Source organism: Chiloscyllium plagiosum, chromosome 15, assembly GCF_004010195.1.
Source record: "Chiloscyllium plagiosum isolate BGI_BamShark_2017 chromosome 15, ASM401019v2, whole genome shotgun sequence".
NCBI classification, from domain to species: Eukaryota; Metazoa; Chordata; class Chondrichthyes; order Orectolobiformes; family Hemiscylliidae; genus Chiloscyllium; species Chiloscyllium plagiosum.
The window spans coordinates 40,446,899-40,467,662 of record NC_057724.1 but is presented as its reverse complement, the minus strand read 5'-3'; the positions used below and the strand labels follow the sequence as shown (position 1 = coordinate 40,467,662).

The 20,764-nt window shown below is 41.1% G+C and overlaps 1 protein-coding gene across 2 annotated transcripts in view; it reads right to left on the bottom strand.

Moving 5' to 3' along the window:
* The window catches only part of LOC122557256 (P2Y purinoceptor 4-like), a 48,488-nt gene extending 42,429 nt beyond the window's left edge, over positions 1-6,059 (bottom strand). For both annotated transcript variants that reach the window (XM_043704761.1, XM_043704763.1), the window contains exon 1: positions 5,874-6,059. The gene's annotated coding sequence lies outside the window, so the exon portion shown is untranslated. The remainder of the gene's footprint in view (positions 1-5,873) is intronic.
* Between the last annotated feature and the right edge of the window lie 14,705 nt (positions 6,060-20,764).

Below are 20,764 nucleotides of genomic sequence, written 5' to 3'. Positions count from 1 at the left end.
AATCTATACACTGATCGTAACCCATTGAAGTTTGTGGAGAAATTTAAGGACAAAAATGCTCGACTGTTTAGATGGAGCCTGTTGTTATACCCATTCAATTTGAAAATTGTGCATGTTGCAGGACCAGAAAACGTGCTTGCTGAATTGTCAAAACTCGAATGAGAAACAGAGGGGTTCGGTAGGGGAGGACCACAGACTGAATCTGAATGTAGTTGTGCATGTTTGCATGTTTATAGTCAGTGAATGTATATGTGTGTTTTTGGGTACGAGCCGCTATTTTTTGGGGTTTTGAAAAGTGAAGCCATCTTTGGATATTGATGGTTCATTTTTAAAGGGGGAGGTGTCACAATGCCGCCCTTTCTTCAAGATTACTATATCCCTGAGTTTTTTTCACAGAGTGGGTAATTTGCCAGGCTCCAACTAGGCTGGATTTGAAAGTTTTATTAGGGCCCTTTTTGTTTGGAGTCCCTAACAGATAATGCCTCCGGCCTAAGGCTTTCATGTCTTTAAAAAAAAGGTATAATCAAAGGAGAGTGGACAGCTAGCTGTGTAGCTAGCCTTAGTTTAAATTAGAATTTTTGATTCAGTTCAGCAGCAGTGTGTGTGAAGAAAGGCTGCTCCAGCCGGGTACACTCTCTCTCTCTGTAACTTCAAGCCTGTAAGCCCTGGTTTGTATCATTTTTACTCTTTGTGCTAAGGATTGTGTTTATTGGGACTGTTTATTGGTACTGTTGCAAGTAATTTTGGAACAGCATCATTAAGTTGGGATAGCTTGTCAGATTTTTATATAGGAAAAGTTATCCGGTATTCTATTTTCTGTTCTTTGTGTTTCATTCCATAATTTTGCAAATAAATTCTGTTTGTTTAAAACTTGGCAGTCGGACCAGCTGGGAATATCCATTATACACTTACCTAAAACAAATAGCAAAGTTATGCTCTGGGACGTGTCAGGCCTGGTCCATAACAATAGTAAGCTGCGAACTTAAGTCACCAGGTAGCTGCTCCAACTTCACTTCAAATTCCTAGCATTTCATTTGCCTGCAGGAAGTGGTAGGATAGGAAGCTGCCTATTAATTAGGTGAGATGTGTTGTTAATAAGCAACAATCCACCTAACAGGCAACTCTCCATTCCCTAGCATAAATCTGGCCGCAGCACCCAGAGTTTGGTTAAAAGATGTGATAAGTTACTTGCATCAACATGTTAGGCCTCACTAGACTTCTTGTGCAGTTCTTGCCATTCAGGTCCTGTTCAATATATCTGTCATTTCCCAGGGAGAAGTCATGATTATCTGTACCAGCTCGTTTTCTTTTTATCTGCTACTGGAAACACCCATAAATTAACGGACAAGAATAAATTAGGCAGTAATAAATTGATTTCAAACATTTCACTGTCTCAAGATGATTTTTGACATAATTCTGGACATGACAGGCTGCTTTAGACTCAAGATTAGAGTGGTGCTGGAAAAGCACAGCAAGTCAGGCAGCATTCAAGGAGCAGGAAAATCAACATTTCGGGCAGGAGCCCTTTCCTGATGAAGAGCTCCTGCCCAAAACGTTGATTTTCCTGCTCCTCGGCTGCTGCCTGACCTGCTGTGCTTTTCCAGCACCACTCTAATCTCCAGCATCTGCAGTCATCACTTTCACCTGCTTTAGGTTCAAACCTGAGAAGCTACATTCAGCATTCACTAAGAAACTAAGCTTAGGATCTCAGCCAAATTCTCATTACTGGTCTGCATCTTAAATTGCCCTTTAAAACTGCAGGTACACATTATAGATTTCTCACAGTATACTGGCTCTTTGGCACATTCTCAATGACTCTATGCCCTAGGAAAGTGCACCATCAAAATGTATTTGCAAGCCACACCAAACCTAAAAGTCTGAATGCAGCAGCTTGAGGTAGCTCCTCAGATGATCACAGGTGATGTGAAATTCTACCTGCTGCCAATCACTAACGTTTCTGTGTAATACAGTTGTGTCTGTACCTGCATCTACTTGCCAGTGTGATAGATGTAGAACTGTGAAACACTTGACTGGGTCTGCAAGCTGTATTCTGACACCACCAGTGTGTCAACTTACAGGAATGCAGAATGTTAGCAAAGGAACATCTTGAAACGGTTTTAAAGAGCAAGGTATTTTATGAAAGTAGAACACAATGTACCTAAAAACATGAGGAAATAAGGAAAAATGAACAAAATGTACACATATATATCCATTGCCTCCTTTTGTTTTGCATAATACAGAGCACACTCTTAATAAGAGGATTAGATGAACCCCTATCGGTCGACATTCATGTCAAGAATTTCATGGTCTTGTTCACTTGTGATAGGTGGTAGCATACGAAGCGGAATATTAATGAGGTCAGATGTACAGTTTATCAGGTTGTTAACAAGCAATAAGTCCCCTCAACAGGCAACTCGTCTCCCTAGCAGAAATATCACCATGTCATCAGAAACCTGGATTAAAAAAGAATAGAGCAAGTTAACTGCAAGACTGGAGAGGCCTCACGAGACTTGCTATGAAGTTCTGTCACATTTCTCACCAGACCTCACCTCATTCAGGCCAGGATATGGTTACATCCATAAAAGTCTTATAGTGGTTAAGACCAGGATTTTTATCTAGAAGGCTCCACAGTTAGCACTAGCGGTGTTGATGTGACAGTTCATTCTGCGTAGCATGAAGGAAACTGATGTTTAATATTTTTGGCGTTGGAATAACCTTCCCAGCGCCATTCCCCCAAGATTCTCAGGTCTTGGTTACACTGCACTAATACAAGCAGTTTGTCACTAGGCTACACATAACTTGATGAACGTAGACTTGAAGAGTTGGAAGTGAAGAGTACATAGACATTGACAAACCATTCATAACCTTGTTGAGAGTCAATTGGTTACTATACCTTATGTAACTATGTTGTTTTACAATAATGTAAGGCATTATGTCTTAAGACGATGTGTTGGAGCTTGGCATTATATATTACATCGCTGAAGGAGCACCCTATTAAATTACATTTGTGTGGCATGCACAAAGAGATTAATGAGAGTTTGCATGGGGGAGTAATAAATGTGTACAAGGCATTGAATCTGTTCACCACCTGATACCAAGAACAATGTAATGCTCCTAATTATAGAGAGTGCACTGAAGTGCTGAAGCCCTGTTTGAATGAATTCATGCTGATTTCCTCAGTTAGATACTATAGAAACTGAAGATCAGATACTATATCTGTATAATTTCGTTTCAGAATTTTTTTTGTTTCCATTTTGCATTTGATTTCATTTTATTTATACCCATTATTTCAAGCCCCCGATTATTAGCAAAGGTTGGCAAATATTGATCACAATATGTTGAAACTTACATTAAATACACATCTCTATTTGATTTGGACAGTAGCCATGTTTCCACATCACCTATTAAGTTTGCTCCCTGCACAAGGCCAAAGCTATATAACAAATAACCATTCAAATTAGCTGACCATGCGAAATGTGGGCTAGTTAGCTCACAGATTTGCAGCCAAGCATTCAGATAATAATATCTGAATTGACACCAATGGTGATAAATTCTTCCTTTTAGCAGAAATGGAATTGAGTAGCTTCAAAATAAACAGCAGCAAAATAGCACTCAACAATGTTAAAAGCTTTAATTCATGAGCCCAATAACCATCTATGACACACTTCAGGTATCTATCCTGGACTATTTACATTTGGAACCTGTGATTAAATCATTCAGGGATGAAGGTCTCCTATCTAACTTAGGCAAATGGATAAGATCAGTCGTTATTGAGATCAGAGGATGGACATTCTACCACAAGTAATTCACCAGACTTCCCAAGGCATGGCCACCATCCACGGCATACTAGTCAGGAGTGTGATGGAATACTCCCACATGAGGGGCATGGATAGGATAAATAGACAAAGTCTTTTCCCTGGGGTTGGGGAATCCAGAACTACAGAACTAGAGGGCATAGGTTTAGGGTGAGAGGGGAAAGATATAAAAGAGACCTTAGGAGCAACTTTTTCACGCAAAGGGTGGTACGTGTATGGAATGAGCTGCCAGAGGATGTGGTGGAGGCTTGTGGTGGAGGCTGGTACAATTGCAACATTTAAGAGGCATTTGGATGGTTATGTGAATAGGAAGGATTTGGAGGGATATAGGCCAGGTGCTGGCAGGTGGAACTAGATTGGATAGGGATATCTAGTCGGCATGGACAAGTTGGACCGAAGAGTCTGTTTCCATGCTGTACATCTCTATGACCTTATGACTCCTAAGTTGAATTCCAAAAAAAACACTCAAGGAGCTGGAAGTAATATGCACACAAAAAATAACACACATGTTTAAAGAAAATTAAGGCCTCCTCTCTACACAGCATCTTTCTAATGGTTCTACATGAAGTGATTTTAAATACAAGGCCTCAGCTAAAGCCTATGTACTAAAACTCTTTGCGTTTTGTGATATGTTCTCTTGGGTGCTATTATTTAATTCAATGAAGCAGGATTTGTGAAGACAAAAGAACTTAGGGAACCAAACAAAGGAAACTTAGAAATAAATTAATTGAATTAGACATTTACTGCTTGTGCCTCTAACTGCAGTGGAGTTGTTGCCTTCAGATCCAAGGTGAGTTGGTGCCTGAATGGCTTGTGTTCTTTCACATCGCTTCATTCGTGGCTCAGTTCCATTCCATACCACCTCTTTCCAAAAACCTGGTCATAGGAAGGGGAAAGAAGCAAATGGCAGTCCACACATGGTGAACTTGAGGTTTGTTGAGCCTGGCTACATTATCAAGTTCTTCTAATTTGCTTAAAGTAAGTGAGAACCAGGTATAATTTATTCCCTTCACTTATATCTTGGTCATTTTGCATACTATTTGGGTCCTACAGAAACCATGGAGTTTGGGAACACAAAAGTTCACTTTGTATTTTGCACTAAACAGTCCAAAGAAATGTCTATGATCAATCAGTAATAGAGTCCAATGTAATAAACACCAATAAAATTCTTGTTGTGCAGCGGTGGACTGGTGTATTCCTTCACTGATCATTGTCAGATCAGCCAAAGGGCGGTTCAAGGCGTGCGTCAAAACAGCAACAATTATACCAATGTCATCAACCCAGAGAAAGGATTCGGATTTGGGATAAATGCCAAAATAATTTTAATGATTTCCTAGGATTGGGAAAGTTGTGACTTAAACTTTCCACCTCTTCCTGTTTAAGTGTAAGAGTCAAATTGATGCTAAGTGAAAATTAAATATTCAGCATGGGCTACAAAATGCAACAAGGAATCTTTGTCCAGTTAAACCAACAGAATTTTCTTTGTCGTTGCAAGTATTTTTAACAGGCAATATTATCGTTTGCGTTCATTTCATTCCATGCGTAATGAACCGATTCCATTTCAGAAGAAGGAAGATGGAAATGCAGCATGTGAAAATTGCGGAATCGTTACTCTGGGAACACGAAAGTGCTTTTTAAATAACTATCGTGACAGTTTTGCAATTATTTCTAGCAACATTTTTTATTTTCTCGATAACAAAAATGAAAAAAAAAGTGTTTGGTAACGAGAACTGCTCATTATCTAGAGCACCGTTCTTTTGCGTCTTTCTGCCCAACCTTTTCTATGCTCTTGTTTCCACTTGAAAGAAGTCTAGTGGAAATGGCAAGATATAGGCTTCGAATTAAATCTGGTGTAATGAGACCAAGACTTCAGAATACCTCTATTTGAGAGTTTATGACGGCATTTTAATGTTCCATCAGTTCAGAGTAAATGCATGTAAATATTGATGAATAGCAGCGTGTTAGATTACCAAAAGGTAGCAGTTTCTATCAGTCATGTAGGCAGTAAATATATTGAATTAACGTCTGCATAAAACTTTAATTGGATTTGGAACCTACCTGTCACGGTCTATTTTTCATTTAGGGCTGGAATTTCCTTTTCAGGACAGGTACCGGAGTTGAGAAAATTTCTGGCTTCACACGTCTGCCTTAAGACCAGCTTTATAGGTACAATCTTCATTACCTCTTCACACTTCTAGCCAGAAGAGCTGCCGAGGGGAGCTGTTTAAAAGGCCTGCCTCATCGCAGTGAGACAGCTGTGCAAAATAAACAGAACGAGCCTGTAGCCTTCACCGCTTACACTCCCCCCCCCCCCCCCACACACACTTTCCATGCCCCATCCATGCCACTTCATGTTACATATGACAGGTGTGCCCCTCCTACCATCCTCCCATGGCACATCATGTCCCCACACAAACCCCACGGCCTCGAATACTCCAACGGCAATGTATAGTACAGGTACTTCCATGCCATTCAATCACTACAGCTATATGGGAGAAACAAACCTGTGGCAATTGAATGTTTTTTTTTAACCTTACGGTTTTTCGTTAAAAAAGCTAAAGTGCATTTTGTATTAGATTGTCCATCAGATTGTTGAATTGGGAGTTGCTCAATTTAATTGGTCAGACTAGCTGAATACCAGCAAAGAACAATGCAGTATCCAAAAAACGTCCTTCAGCCCTCCAAGCCTGAGTCATCACATTTTGTGCTTACATGCCAAAACTGTCTTCACTTACAGGATCTAGAACATAGAACATTACAGCGCAGTACAGGTCCTCCGGCCCTCGATGTTGTGCTAACCTGTGAAACCAATCTGAAGCCCAACTAACCTACACTATTCCATTCTCGCCCATGTGCCCATCCAGTGACCATTTAAATGCCCTTAAAGTTGGCAGATCTACTACTATTGCCGCCAGTGCATTCCACGCCCCTACTACTCTCTGAGTAAAGAAACTACCTCTGACAGCTGTCCTATATCTGTCACCCCCCAATTTAAAGCTATGTCCCCTCATGCTAACCGTCGCCATCCAAGGAAAAAGGCTCTCACTGTCTAACCCTCTGATTATCTTGTATGTCTCAATTAAGTCACCTCTCAACCTTCTTCTCTCTAAAGAAAACAGCATCAAGTCCCTCAGACCTTCTTCGTAAGACCTTCTTTCCATACCTAGTAAATACCCTCTGAACCCTCTCCAAAACTTCCACATTCTTCCTATAATGCACTGACCAGAACTGTTTGCAATACTCCAAGTGCGGCTGCACCAGAGTTTTATACAATTGCAGCATGATCTCATGGTTCAGAAACTCAATCCTTCTGTCAATAAAGGTAACACACTGTATGCCTTCTTAACAACCCTATCAACCTGGAAGGCAACTTTCAAGGATCTGTGTACCTGGACACTGAGGTCTGTCTGCTCATTTATACTACCAAGAATCTTAACATTTGCCCAATAGTCTGCATTCCTGTTGCTCCTTCCAAAGTAAATCACCTCACACCTTTCCACATTAAACTCCATTTGCCACCTTTCAGCCCAGCTCTGCAGCTTATTTATGTCCCTCTGTAACCTACAACATTCTTCGTCACCATCCTTCGTCTACCGACCTTAGTGTTATCCACAAATTTACTAACGGATCCTTCTATGCCCTCATCCAGTTCCTTTATAAAAATGACGAACAGCAGTGGCTCCAAAACAGATCCTTGTAGTACACCACTGGTAACTGAACTCCAGGATGAACATTTCCCATCAACCACCATCCTCTGACTTCTTTCAGCAAGCCAATTTCTGATCCAAACCATTAAATCACCCTCAAACCTATGCCTCCGCATTTTGGGCAATAGGCTACTGTGGGGAATCTTATCAATATCCCTCTATTCCCTTCCTATTCAAGTATTTGTCCGGGTCCTTCTTTGAATGCTGCTATTGTGACTGCTGCCATTACCACCTCCTCTGGCAACGCATTCCAGACACTCATCACCCTATATGTGAAAAACCTGTCTTGCACATTGCTTTAAAACTTCCCGCCTCACAATTCGAACTTGTGTCCGCTAATAATTGACCCCTCCACCCTAGTACTTCCCACTGTATCCATGCTAATCATGATCTTATAAACATCTATTAAAGCACCCCTCAACCTCCTGCATTCCAGTGAAAACAAACCAGTCTTCATAGCTAAAATCCCCCCTACCAGGCAACACATCCTTCTGGTGGTGTGGTGACCAGAACTGTATGCAATATTCCATGCATGACCTAATTAAAGTTCTCGAGGAGAAAGTGAGGTCTGCAGACGCTGGAGATCAAAGCTGAAACTTTATTGCTGGAACAGCACAGCAGGTCAGACAGCATCTAGGGAAAAGGAGATTCGACGTTTCGGGCACATGCCCTTCCTCAGGAAGGGCATGTGCCCGAAACGTCGAATCTCCTTTTCCCTAGATGCTGTCTGACCTGCTGTGCTGTTCCAGCAATAAAGTTTCAGCTAATTAAAGTTCTACAAAGCTGCAGCTTAACTTGTCTATCCTTATACTCAATGCCTTCATCTCCATCCATTTCATAATTGATGCTTACAGTGGTTTCATATTTCTTTATGGTTTTAGCTAATAAAACTTCAAAGGGTTTGGATTTCTGACACTTCTATTGCACTGTAATAAAAAAAATTCTTTTAACAAATTGAAACATTATGAATGAATCCCTTCTCGCAAAAAAAATTCTCAAGAAACTCAGTAGATCTGCAGCTTCTGTGGAGAGAGAAACAGTGTTAATGTAATACAAAACCTGAAGATATAGGAACAGACTTAGGCCATTCAGCCCATTGACTCTGCTCATTGCTGATATGTTGCTCAACCCCTCCTTTCTTTTACCCGTAACTCTTGATCCCCTTACTAATCAAAGACCTATCTATTGCTATGTTAAATACACTCAATGCGAACTCTGGAAGGCCAGGTTCAGGCCCTGCTGGACCAAGTTGATGACCTCGAGAATTGAGGTGGGAGGAAAAACTTAAATGTAGTGGATCGTCCGGAGTGTGAGGAGGGCGACAATCCGGTCAAGTTCCTGAAGAAGTGGCTCCTGAAGTTGTTGGGGCTAGAGATTCAGTCGTGCTGAGTGAGGGTGGAGCGGGCCCACCGGATCACGTGCGCAGGTCTGGGTCAGATCAGTGCCCCCCTCCAAGTCCTAGTTCAACTCCAGCACTATTTTTTAAAAAAGCAGTTAATAATAGAAGCCTCCAGATGACTGGGAAGAGATCCACAGGCTCTGGTATATAAAGGTCCGAGAATAATGTTTTTCAAGACTTTTCTGGGGCAATAATTAATAAAAGGAAATATTTTGATGATGTTAAGAAAAAACTAACAGGCTTGAATATTCAATATTATCTGAGGTACCTGGCAGTATTGTGTTTTAATCATGGTGGATCCATTTGTAATTTTAACTTGGCGGAAAAGACTAAAGATTTTCTGAACTTGCTCAAATAACTTAATTGGGCCAAATTATCTCTTATTTCACTGTTCTTTTTTTTCTGGGTGAGGAGTGGTTACTTCTTTTGTGTAACTGGCTCAAAGGTAGAAAACAGAGGGTGGTGGTGGAGGGTTGTTTTTCAGACTGGAGGCCTGTGACCAGTGGAGTGCCACAAGAATCGGTGCTCGGTCCACTACTTTTCATAATTTATATAAATGATTTGGATGTGAGCATAAGAGCTATAGTTAGTAAGTTTGCAGATGACACCTAAATTGGAGGTGTAGTGGACAGTGAAGAAGGTTACCTCAGATTACAATGGGATCTTGATCAGATGGGCCAATGGGCTGAGAAGTAAGTGGCAGATGGAGTTTAATTCAGATAAATGTGAGGTGCTGTATTTTGGGAAAGCAAATCTTAGCAGAACTTATGCACTTAATGGTAAGGTCCTAGGGTGTGTTGCTGAACAAAGAGATCTTGGAGTGCAGGTTTATAGCTCCTTGAAAGTGGAGTTGCAGGTAGATAGGATAGTGAAGAAGGTGTTTGGTATACTTTCCTATATTGGTCAGATTATTGAGTACAGGAGTTTGGAGGTCATATTGTGGCTGTACAGAACATTGGTTAGGCCACTTTTGGAATATTGTGTGCAATTCTGGTCTCCTTCCTATCGGAAAGATGTTGTGAAACTTGAAAGGGTTCAGAAAAGATTTCCAAGGATGTTGCCAGGGTTGCAGGATTTGAACTATAGGGTGAGGCTGAACATACTGGGGCTGTTTTCCCTGGAGCGTCGGAGGCTGAGGGGTGACCTTATAGAAGTTTATAAAATCATGAATGGCATGGATAGGATAAATAGACAAAGTCTTTTCCCTGGGGTGGGGGAGTCCAGATCTAGAGGGTATAGGTTTAGGGTGAAAGGGGAAAGATATAAAAGAGATCTAAGGCACACAGAGGGTGGTGCGTGTATGGAATGAGCTGCCAGAGGAAATGGTGGAAGCTCGTATAATTGCAACATTTAGAAGGCATTTGGATGGTTTCATGAATAGGAAGGGTTTGGAGGATATGGGCCAGGTGCTGGCAGGTGGGACTAGATTGGGTTGGGATATCGGTCGGCATGGATGGGTTGGACTGAAGGGTCTATTTCTGCGCTGTACGTCTCTATGACTCTATGTATGGAATTGAGATATGGAGGAGGAGGGAAGGACGTCCATTGTTAACTTCCATGAGTGTATACAATGTTTTTTTTTTCTCTCTGTGCATTGCCTGGGTTTGGTATGCAGCCTTAGCTGGAAGGAACTAGGATAGCTGTAAGGTTTGGAGTGAATGCCCCCTATGGGCGAGGAGGAAGATCTCTTGTGGTTTATGCTTTGAGTGTAGTGGTTAGTTTTTTATAGTTTTGTTAGTGTTTGTATGGATAGTTTTTAGATTTTATAAAGTCTTGTATTTTTTTTCTACTCGCTGTACATTGATTGGGCTTCTTCCTCGTGGGGGAGCACGGGCTGCAGTGGGCGATCATGGCTAGTGATCTGTTCAGATACTGCACCTGGAGTATAAAAGGGAGCCCTTCCCCCATTAAAAGAAAAAAGGCGATGTCAAACCTTAAGAAGGAAATGGTTGACATCGCTTTGCTGCAAGAGACACACTTAACTAATAGGGAACATTTGAAGTTACAGCGGGGGAATGTATAGGATATTGTTCTCCTCCTTCAGCTCTAAATGTAGAGGATTGGTCATACTGGTACGAAGGAACCTTCCATTTCAGATGATAGCTCAAATCAAGGATGAGCTTGGACAATTCATCATTCTTAATGCTCTGATACACAGAGAAGAGTATGGCATCCTCACCGTTTATTGTCCCCCGGTGCACCCTCTCAAAGTTTTAGTTGACACAATCTCTAAATTAATGGGTCTTGAGATACACTGTACAATTATAGGGGGAGACTTTAATTGTCTCATGGACCCTGGGGTGGATAGGATGCCAAAGGATCTGTCAGGTGCACCCCTACAATCTAGACTGCTAGTGGACTTGTGAAAGGAGTTGGGGTTAATGGATTTATGGAGTTGTCTCCACTATAATGGGAGGGACTTTTCCTTCTACTCCAACCTACACAAATCCTACATGAGAATTGATATGTTCTTTACTCCATCGGTTTTTTTGGACTCAATGTTGGCCTGCAGGATTGGGAACATAACTATTTCAGACCATGCGGCAATGTACTTGGATGTCAAGATTAAGGATAGTGGGACAGACACACAGCACTGGTGCATGGATCCATTTCTGCTGAGGGATAGCAACTTTGTAGAGTACCACACAAGAGTGTTCAGGGCTTTCTGGGGCATCAGTTGGAGCACGGCCAATAATCCATCGGTGCTTTGGGAGACCACCAAGGTGTATTTAAGGGGTCTGATTATCTCATATTCAACAACTAGAAAGAGACAGAGAGGGGAGCAGCAGCGGTTGCTTAAGTCCTGGCTGAAGGCAGCTGAGTTGGCATATTATAACAGGCCATCTGTGGTGAGATTACAGCGAGTCATGGCTCTCTGGGCTGCACTGGATTCAGTGTTCATGCAGGCGGTGAAGAGAGGGGTCTCCTTTGCAAAGCAAAGGTTGTTCAAATATGGGGATAAGCCGGTTAGATACCTGGCTTAGGAAGATATCTGGTTAGGAAGAAAAGTGCTCCGCAGTCTATTATATCTATTAGGGAGAGAGCTGGTGCCATCACCCGTGAGTTGAAAAAGATTAATGCTAGATTTTGAAAATTCTAGGCAAAGTTATACTGGTCGGAGGGCTGCGAGGATGGAGTAGCAAGAATGGAATCGTGTTTTGAAAACCTGTTACTCCCTGGTACAAATGAAGAGCAGGCCTCCCTTTTAAGTGCACCCCGGACGATATAAGAAATGCAGGAGGCAGTACGGCAGCTCCAAAGTGGCAAAGCACCTGGGCCATATGGGTTCCCGGGTGAGTCTTACAAGGCGTTTATACACATGTTGGCTGAGCCACACCTGGGGATGTATAGTCACTCGTATAGCAAGGACTGCCTTCCACCCTCCCTTAGGGAAGCCAATATCTCCCTCATCTTAAAGAAAGGGAAAGACCCTGAGGATTGTGCCTTGTACAGACCCATCTTGTTATTGAATGTAGACTTCAAAATTTTATCAAAGGTCCTGGTCCTGAGGCTGGAAAGGGTACTGCCCTGTTGTCATATGTGGGTGACTGGGTGCATAGGGACTCAAGGTCGATATGGCTTGATGTCGAGGCCTCACAGGCAAGGTGTCCCCTCATTAATTTATTGTTTATAATCAAGATGAGGTCCATGGTTGAGCATTGTGAGGGCCCAATTATCTTAATTATGGTGAAAGCATGGAGAATAATGTGGCAGAGTAAGGGCAACTTGCTTAAGACCTTGCCTTCACCCCATTACTGGGAATCCCAGGATTTAGGCTGGGGTCAATAGACTCCGGTTTCAAAGCACAGGAGGGTAAGGGAATCTTCTGTTTGGGAGATTTATTTGAGGAAGAAGTCTTGATGTCTTTTAACCAGTTAAGTCAGAAATACAGGATACCTATTAGGGACCTCTTCTGATATTTTTAGGTTAGGGATTATATACAGAAGAAATCCATGCTCTTGGCTCAACCCTACAAGTCAGACATAGAGAGAAGAGTGCTCTGGTTGGGGGAGGGGAGGGGGGGGGGCGCTCTCTCAGTCAGTACCATACGCCATTTACAGAGAGGGAGCGCCTTGGGAGATATGGAGAGAATCCCTGGAATTTGGAATCAGGAACTAGGAGAAAAAATCTAATTGGAAACATGGAAGAATATATGGGAGAATGTGAAGAAAATGTCAATATGCAATAAAGCACAAGCTATGCAATTGAAGATTCTTCACAGGGCCCATATGGCACCAGAGAGGTTAGCAAAGTTTAAGAAAGGATCCTCTGCAGAATGTCCCAAATATAAAATTAGCACAGGCGCCCTTATACATTGCTTTTGGTCCTGCCACAAGATTCATGGACACTGGGGTGCCATGGTGAATGAGCTGGGGAGGATCCTGGGAATTGAAGTTAACCCGGACCCAGTAGCCGTTCTTTTGGGATTGATGAATCTGCTCTCTCTGGTGAACATGGTTATTTAACATTCTTACGCACTGTGCTAGGAAGAACATTCTAATATCAGGAAAAAAAACAGGTCTTATGGGGTGTATACTTATGATGGAGCATGTCACCCAAGACTATCTTACAAATATGATGCACCATAGCACGGAGCAATTTTACAAGATATGGCAGCCCTTTCTAAATTACACAGATACGGATCTATCAGCGATACTGATTAGGGCCTTTATACAGCAGTGAGGACCAGGTTTGGAGGTTCAGGGACCCTAGGGAGGGGAGGCTTAGTAAATTTGTGTATAACAACTGTTGCTCCCATGGACAGGAGCTTCAGTGGAGGTGCAGCGAGTGGAGTAATGAATCTAATTTCATTTTATTTTATTTTATTTGTTCTTAATTTAACTTGAGTTAAGTATGAAACAATGGTACCCTGTAGACTAGTGGATAGTTTATTGTTAATACTATGGTAATATAATAATGCTGTATTATCTCTATTCTTCTGTATCTTTGCATTTTAATATTTTTTTTGTAAAAAGAGTAAAAATGTCTTTCAATAAAAATATAAATTTTTAAAAATAACTGAATACTTGGCCTCCGCAGTCTTCTGTGACAATGAGTTCCACAGATTCACCCGCTGACTGAAGAAATTCCTCTACTTCTCAGTTCGGAAGTGTTGTCCCTTCACTCTGAGGCTGTGTCATTGGGTTCTGGTCTCCCTTACTAGTAGAAACACCTTCTCCATGTCCACTTTATACAGGCCTCTTTGTATTCTGTAAATTTCTATCAGATCCCTCTTATCCTTCTAAACTCAGTCGAATACAAACCCAGAGTCCTTATCAACACCTCATCTGGCAAGTCCTTCATCCCAGGGTAAATTCTTGTAAAACTTCTCTAGACTCCCTCAAAGGCTAGCACATCCTTCCTTAGATATGCGGGCAAAACTGCTCTCAACATTCCAAATGCAGACTGAGTAGGGCCTTAAACAGCCACAGAGTACATCCATGCTTTTGTATTCTAGCCATCTTGAAATGGATGTCAACATTTCATTTGCCTTCCTAACTGCCAGCTGAACCTACATGTTAATCTTAAGAGAATCCTGAACTGGGACACCTAAGTCCTTTTGTTCTTTAGATTTCCCAAGTCTTTCCACATTTAAAAATTGGTCTATGCTTCTATTTTTCTTATCGAAGTGCATAATCTCGCATTTTCCCACATTGTATTCCATCTGCTACTTCTTTGCCCACGTTCTTAGCTTGACCAAATTAGCCTCCCAACCTCCTCAACACTATGTGTCCCTCCACCTCTATTTGTGCCTCCTGCAGGCTGAGCAATAATGCCCTCAGTTCCTTCATCCAGACCAGTAGACAGAGAAGGAGGAGAAGTAAGTGGAACAAATTGTAAGGGTGCTCAGAGCCAAAAAAGGAAGAGGTCATTAAAGGTGGTGAAGGGAAAATAGTACTTCCAATTTGGCTGAAGGGAGGACCTTGACCTTCCATTTGCTTCACTTTTCAATAAACCACTTTGCTTCTTGCAAGTATTTCCATCCTGGACCTGGTACTCAGTTCCAACAAGTCTAGGATAAGCTAGAGGAACAACACCTCATTTTCACTTGGGCACCTTACAATCTCTAGGACTCAATATTGAATTCTAAAACTTCAGAACATGACTATTGTATTCTCTACTTTTTTAAAATCCTCCAATCCCTCCCCACCAGAATGTTCTCAAAATTCTTACCAGTTGTGCAGGTCTCCAAATTTTACACATATCTGGTGACCTCTGACACCAGAAGTCAATGCCTGATTGACATGTTGATACTGATCACTTTGTGCAAAACTTTGGAATAGTCACATGCACACTGCTTAGGGAGAATGTTGCTCCACACCCACCCCTCACACGCAGTCATGACTCATTTGTGTTTTGCTAACTTTGCTCTTAACACAACAGACTCGTTTTTCTCCTTTTTACATTTTAATTTACACCCTTTTTTACATCCCTTTCCTCCCTTCATTGGTCTGGAAAAAGGAACTGAGTGCATTGTTGCTCAATTTGCAGATAGCACAAATATGGTGGAGGGACATGTAGTGTTGAGAAGGCTGGGAAGCTGACTTGGGCAAGCTTGGAGAGTGAGCAAAGAAGTAGCAGACAGAATACAATTTGGGAAAGTGTTATTGGCTCTAAGCATTCTTATAATTTATTCCACTTGCCCCTCTTCTGTCAACAATATAAAAAAAAAAATTCCCAACTTCTTTCAGTTCCAATGAAGAGTGATCTAAGACTCAACATTAATTGGTTCCCTCTTCAGAGATGCTGCTAGATCACGGAGTTTCTCTAGCACTTTTTAGTTTTATTTCAGAGTCCAAATATCCACAGTATTTGTAAGTTTTATTTTTCATTCTCCCAACTGACATGGCAAGGTTCACTGCTTCCCTCCTATGTATAGTAGATGTATGTGTATGGAAATATATTGTCATGGTGGGGTCTATGAGGGGTCATTTGAATTATTTCAGGGAGCTTACTTTAGCTTGGGGTGCATGAGGAAGATCATTTGAAATTATCTCTCCAAAGGTTTCCTTATACAGACTAGAGCACATGACACTCTTAATCTGCTGTAAACCACAACCTTTTAATAACCTGGCATGAATCCACAAAAACTGTGGACATGTATAGAGTCTTAGAGTCACAGAGATGTACAGCACAGAAACAGATCCTTTGGTCCAACTCATTCGTGCCAACCAGATATCCTAACCTAATCTAGTCCCATTTGCCAGCACTTGGCCCATATCCTTCCAAAACCCTTCCTATTCATATACCCATCTAGATGCCTCTTAAATGTTGCAATTGTACCAGGCTCCACAACTTCCTCTGACAGCTCATTCTATACACACACCACCCTCTGCGTGAAAAAGTTGCCCTTCAGGTCCCTTTTAAATTTTTCCCCTCTCACCCAAAACCTATGCCCTCTAGTTCTGGACTCCCCCACCCAGGGGAAAATACCTTGTTATTTACCCAATTCTTGCCCCTCATGATTTTATAAACCTCTATAAGCCCCCCCACCCACCCCGCCCCCAGCCTCAGATGCTCCAGGGAAAACAGCCCCATCCCATTTAGTCTATCCCCATAGGCTCATATCCTGTAAGGAGAAAGTGAGGTCTGCAGATGCTGGAGATCAGAGATGGAAATGTGTTGCTGGTAAAGCGCAGCAGGTCAGGCAGCATCTAGGGAACAGGAGAATCGACGTTTCGGGCATTAGCCCTGATTCCTGAAGAAGGGTTAATGCCCGAAACGTCGATTCTCCTGTTCCCTAGATGCTGCCTGACCTGCTGCGCTTTTCCAGCAACACATTTCCATCTCATATCCTGTAACCCTGGCAACATCCTTGTAAATCTTTTCTGAACCCTTTTATGTTTCACAACATCTTTCTGTTTGGAAGGAGACCAGAATTGCACCCAATATTCCACAAGTGGCCTAACCAATGTTCTGAAAGAACCTGTACTAAAAGGCACTCTGGCCATAACACTGAAGAGTGATCTATGGTTTGGCACCCATGCCTACATTTCCCACTATTAAAAACAGAAAAGGTAGACAGGGCTATTTTCAGCCATTTTCTCCGTTCCCCAATCTTTTGTTCATTGTATCATCATGGGGAGATGGTGGCACAATGGTAATATCAGTAGACTTGTACTTCAAAGTCCATGACTAATGTCCTGGAGACATGGGTTTGAATCCCATCAAAGCAAATGGTTTAATTTGAATTCCAGAAAAATCTAGGATTAACAGCTGGCATAATCAAAACTGCCATTGGCTGTTGTAAAACCCTTGCAATTTACTAATGTCCTTGAGAGAAGTAAGTTTGCCATCCTTGCCTGTTTTGGCCGATATGTAACTTCAGAGCTTGAAGAATGTCATTGACTAATAAATGTGAGGTGGTCTATCAAGCCATTCAGTTCAATGACAACAAAATATGTGTGATTATTGTTGGTTCACATACCATGGCTGAATAAAGAAAAGTAGATTTTTTAGATTAGATTACAGTGTGGAAACAAGTCCACACCAACCCACCGAAGCGCAACCCACCCATACCCCTACATTTACCCCTTACCTAACACTAAGGGCAATTTAGTATGGCCAATTCACCTGACCTGCACATCTTTGGACTGTGGGAGGAAACCGGAGCACCCGGAGGAAACCCATGCAGACACGGGGAGAACATGCAAACTCCACACAGTCAGTCGCCTGAGGCGGGAATTGAACCCGGGTCTCTGGCGCTGTGAGGCAGCAGTGCTAACCACTGGACCGCCGTGCTGCCCATAAAAATGTGACAATATTGAATAAAGATTTCCAGAAATAGAAGTCGGAAGAAATATTCCTGTATTTACAATATTGACTGTCCAATGGCATTTAGTTCCTACCATTTTAAGAATAAATCTTCAAAGATTAATTTCATCTTAACTAACAAATAGTTTTAAAATGTTAGTTTTGTGCTTACAGTTGAAAAGAAACATCTGTAATCTGTTTTGTTTACAAAGATTACTTCTCTTACCAGTTTAACATTTCTGCTTCCTCTGACAATTATAATTATGCCATGTTTCAGCCAGATTATAATAGTCAATGCTGTCACAACCAGGCACCAGCTGAGTATTGTCCTGTGTAACTGTGAATTAGCCTCCATGGGCAATTCAGCTTCTCTGAGCAATTAAACTACAATAGGCACTAATACTGTGCTGTCTGGCTTGCCACAATCATGTGAAGCCTACCTCTGCTGCTATGAAAAAAAAAAATAGTATGAAATAAAAATGATTTTTTTTTTCATTGTTAATGACAAAACTATGAAATAAGAGATTTAATTTTTAAAACCACGAGCAAATAAACAACATTCCCCCTACTTCTTCTTCTTCTGTGTGGACTGCTAAGCTGTGTGTGCTGCGGTGACTTCTGGAATTGGAAATTTCTTTACATCTCACTTATAAATTTGTGTCCCCTTATCCTAAAGCCCTATTGAGATTTCCCCAATAGTCAAAATATCTTGTCAACATCTACTTTGTCAAGCCCCCTCAGAATCTTGATTATTCAATAAGCTCACCCTTGCCTCTTCTAAATGTTGATAACCGAAGGCCTAATTTGCTTAACCATTCTTTTAAATTAATCCCTTCATCTCAAGTATTAGCCTGGTGAATCTGTTTTAAACTGCTTCCAAAACCAGTGTATCTTTTTTAAATATAGGGACCAAAACTGAATACAGTATTCCAAGTGCAGCCTCGCCGACATCCTGTGCAGCTGTATCGAGACTGTTATTTTTAAATTCTAACCCAAAGCAATAAAAGCCAAAATTCCATTTGTCTTCTTAAATGCATTTCCTGCACAAGAATGTTTTTTTGGAATCCTTCTCCATTGATAATAGCCTGCCTTTCGACTTTTCCTGCCAAAGTGCATGGCTTCATAACTTTCGATATTAGACTCCATCTGCCAAACTTTTGCTGACTCATTCAATCTATCTATCCCATTGCAGGCTCTTATGTCCTTACTGCAACATACATTCCCACTTATTTTTAATATCATAAGCAATTTTGGATAGATTATACTATGACCCATTAATCACGTTATTAATAACGACAGCACATAATTGAGTCCTGAGGTCTGATCCTAGTGGCACTTTCATTAGTTATGTCCTTTCAACCTGAAAAAGACCATTAATTCTGATTCTCTGTCTTCTGTATGTTAACCAACCCTTAGTTCAAGCCAATACATTATTCTTAAAATTGTGAGCTCTTTTGCTGTGCAAGAACTTTTTATATGGCACCTCACCGAATACCTTCTGGAAATCTAAATACACAGCACTTACAGTTTCCCTTTTACTACTCTGCTTGTTACATCCTCGAAGTCATCTCGCAAATTTGTCAGATATGATTGCCCTTTCCCAAAACCGGTTGATTCTGTTTAATTGCATTTTTAAAAAAATAACATGCTATTTCATCTTTACTAATGCATCTTAGCATTTTTCCAGATGGTGAGCTAACTGACCAATGGTCTCTTGCTTTCTAACTGCCTTCCTACCAGAAAATGAGCGTCATATTTGCAGTGTTTCATTCGATTGGATCCTGCTCAGAATCCAGTGGGTTCTCAAATATTTTGACCAATGCTTCCACTATTTCTGCAGTTGTTTCCTTTAAAGCACTTAGATGCAAGTGATCAGGTCCTGGCAACTTGTCTGTCTTTAGTCGAATCAATCTGTCAAATATTTTCCTCCTCATGATAGATACTGTTACAAAATCTTTCTTCCCATTAGCACCATGAGTATCTAATATCTTTTGAAGGTTAATAATGTCCTCCTCCATGGAGACCGATGCAAAACATTTGGTTAAATTATTTGCCATTTCTCTATTCCCCATTATTGATTGCCCTAATTGAAGCTGCCAAGTGTCCCACACTTAGTTTAGCTAATCTCTTTCTTTTTATATACTCATTGAGCTCCTACAATTTGTTTTTATATTTCTTGTCAATTTAATTTCGTAATAAACTTGCACTCTTTTTATTGGCTTTTTAGTCATCTGCTGCTGGTTCCTAAGAAATTCCAATCATCTTGCTTACCACTAGTTTCTGTCACTTTCTCTGCCTTAGGTGTTGATTGAATGTTGTTCTTGACTGGCTTTGTTAACCATGGGTTCATCCTTCTCCTCAACCTCTTTTTGACTGGCATAATTTTTATTGTGTTTTATGAAAAGTCTGTTTTAATGTCCCTGCTCACCTACTGAGCTATCCCTTAGTCTATTTTTCCAGTCACTTTTGACAACTGTTTCTTCATAACTGTATCGTTGTTTGAGACCTGAGTTGCACTTCTGCAAACTGAATTTGAAATTCTACCATGCTATGATTGCTATACCCCAGAGATTCGTAACTACAGATCTCTTATTAACTGTCCTGCACAAGTTCTAAAGTAACCTGTTCCTGGGTAGATTCATCAATATACTGCTCTAAAAACAATCCATAATGCTCTACAATTTTGTCTCCCATGTTACTCTTGCTTCTCTGATTTGTCCAGTTAATAGGCAGATAAAAGTAACCCATGACAACTATAATTCCTTTTTTACACATTTCTATTATTTCCAAATGTACACTTTGTCCTACAGTGAGGCAACCTTTTGAAGCCTATAGACCACTCTCTCCTATGATTTATTTTCCTTGCTATTCCTTAATTCCACCCAAACTGGATCTGCATCATGATCTGTTGCTCCTATATCAGTATTCGTCAACATATTGATCACTTCCTTTATTAACAAGCCTCCCGATCTCTTTTCTCTTCTGCCTAATTTTCCAGAATGTCAAATACCTTAGAATATTGAGATTCCAGTCTTGGTCACCCTGCATCACATCTTCATAATAGTTATCAATTCATATCACTTTATTTC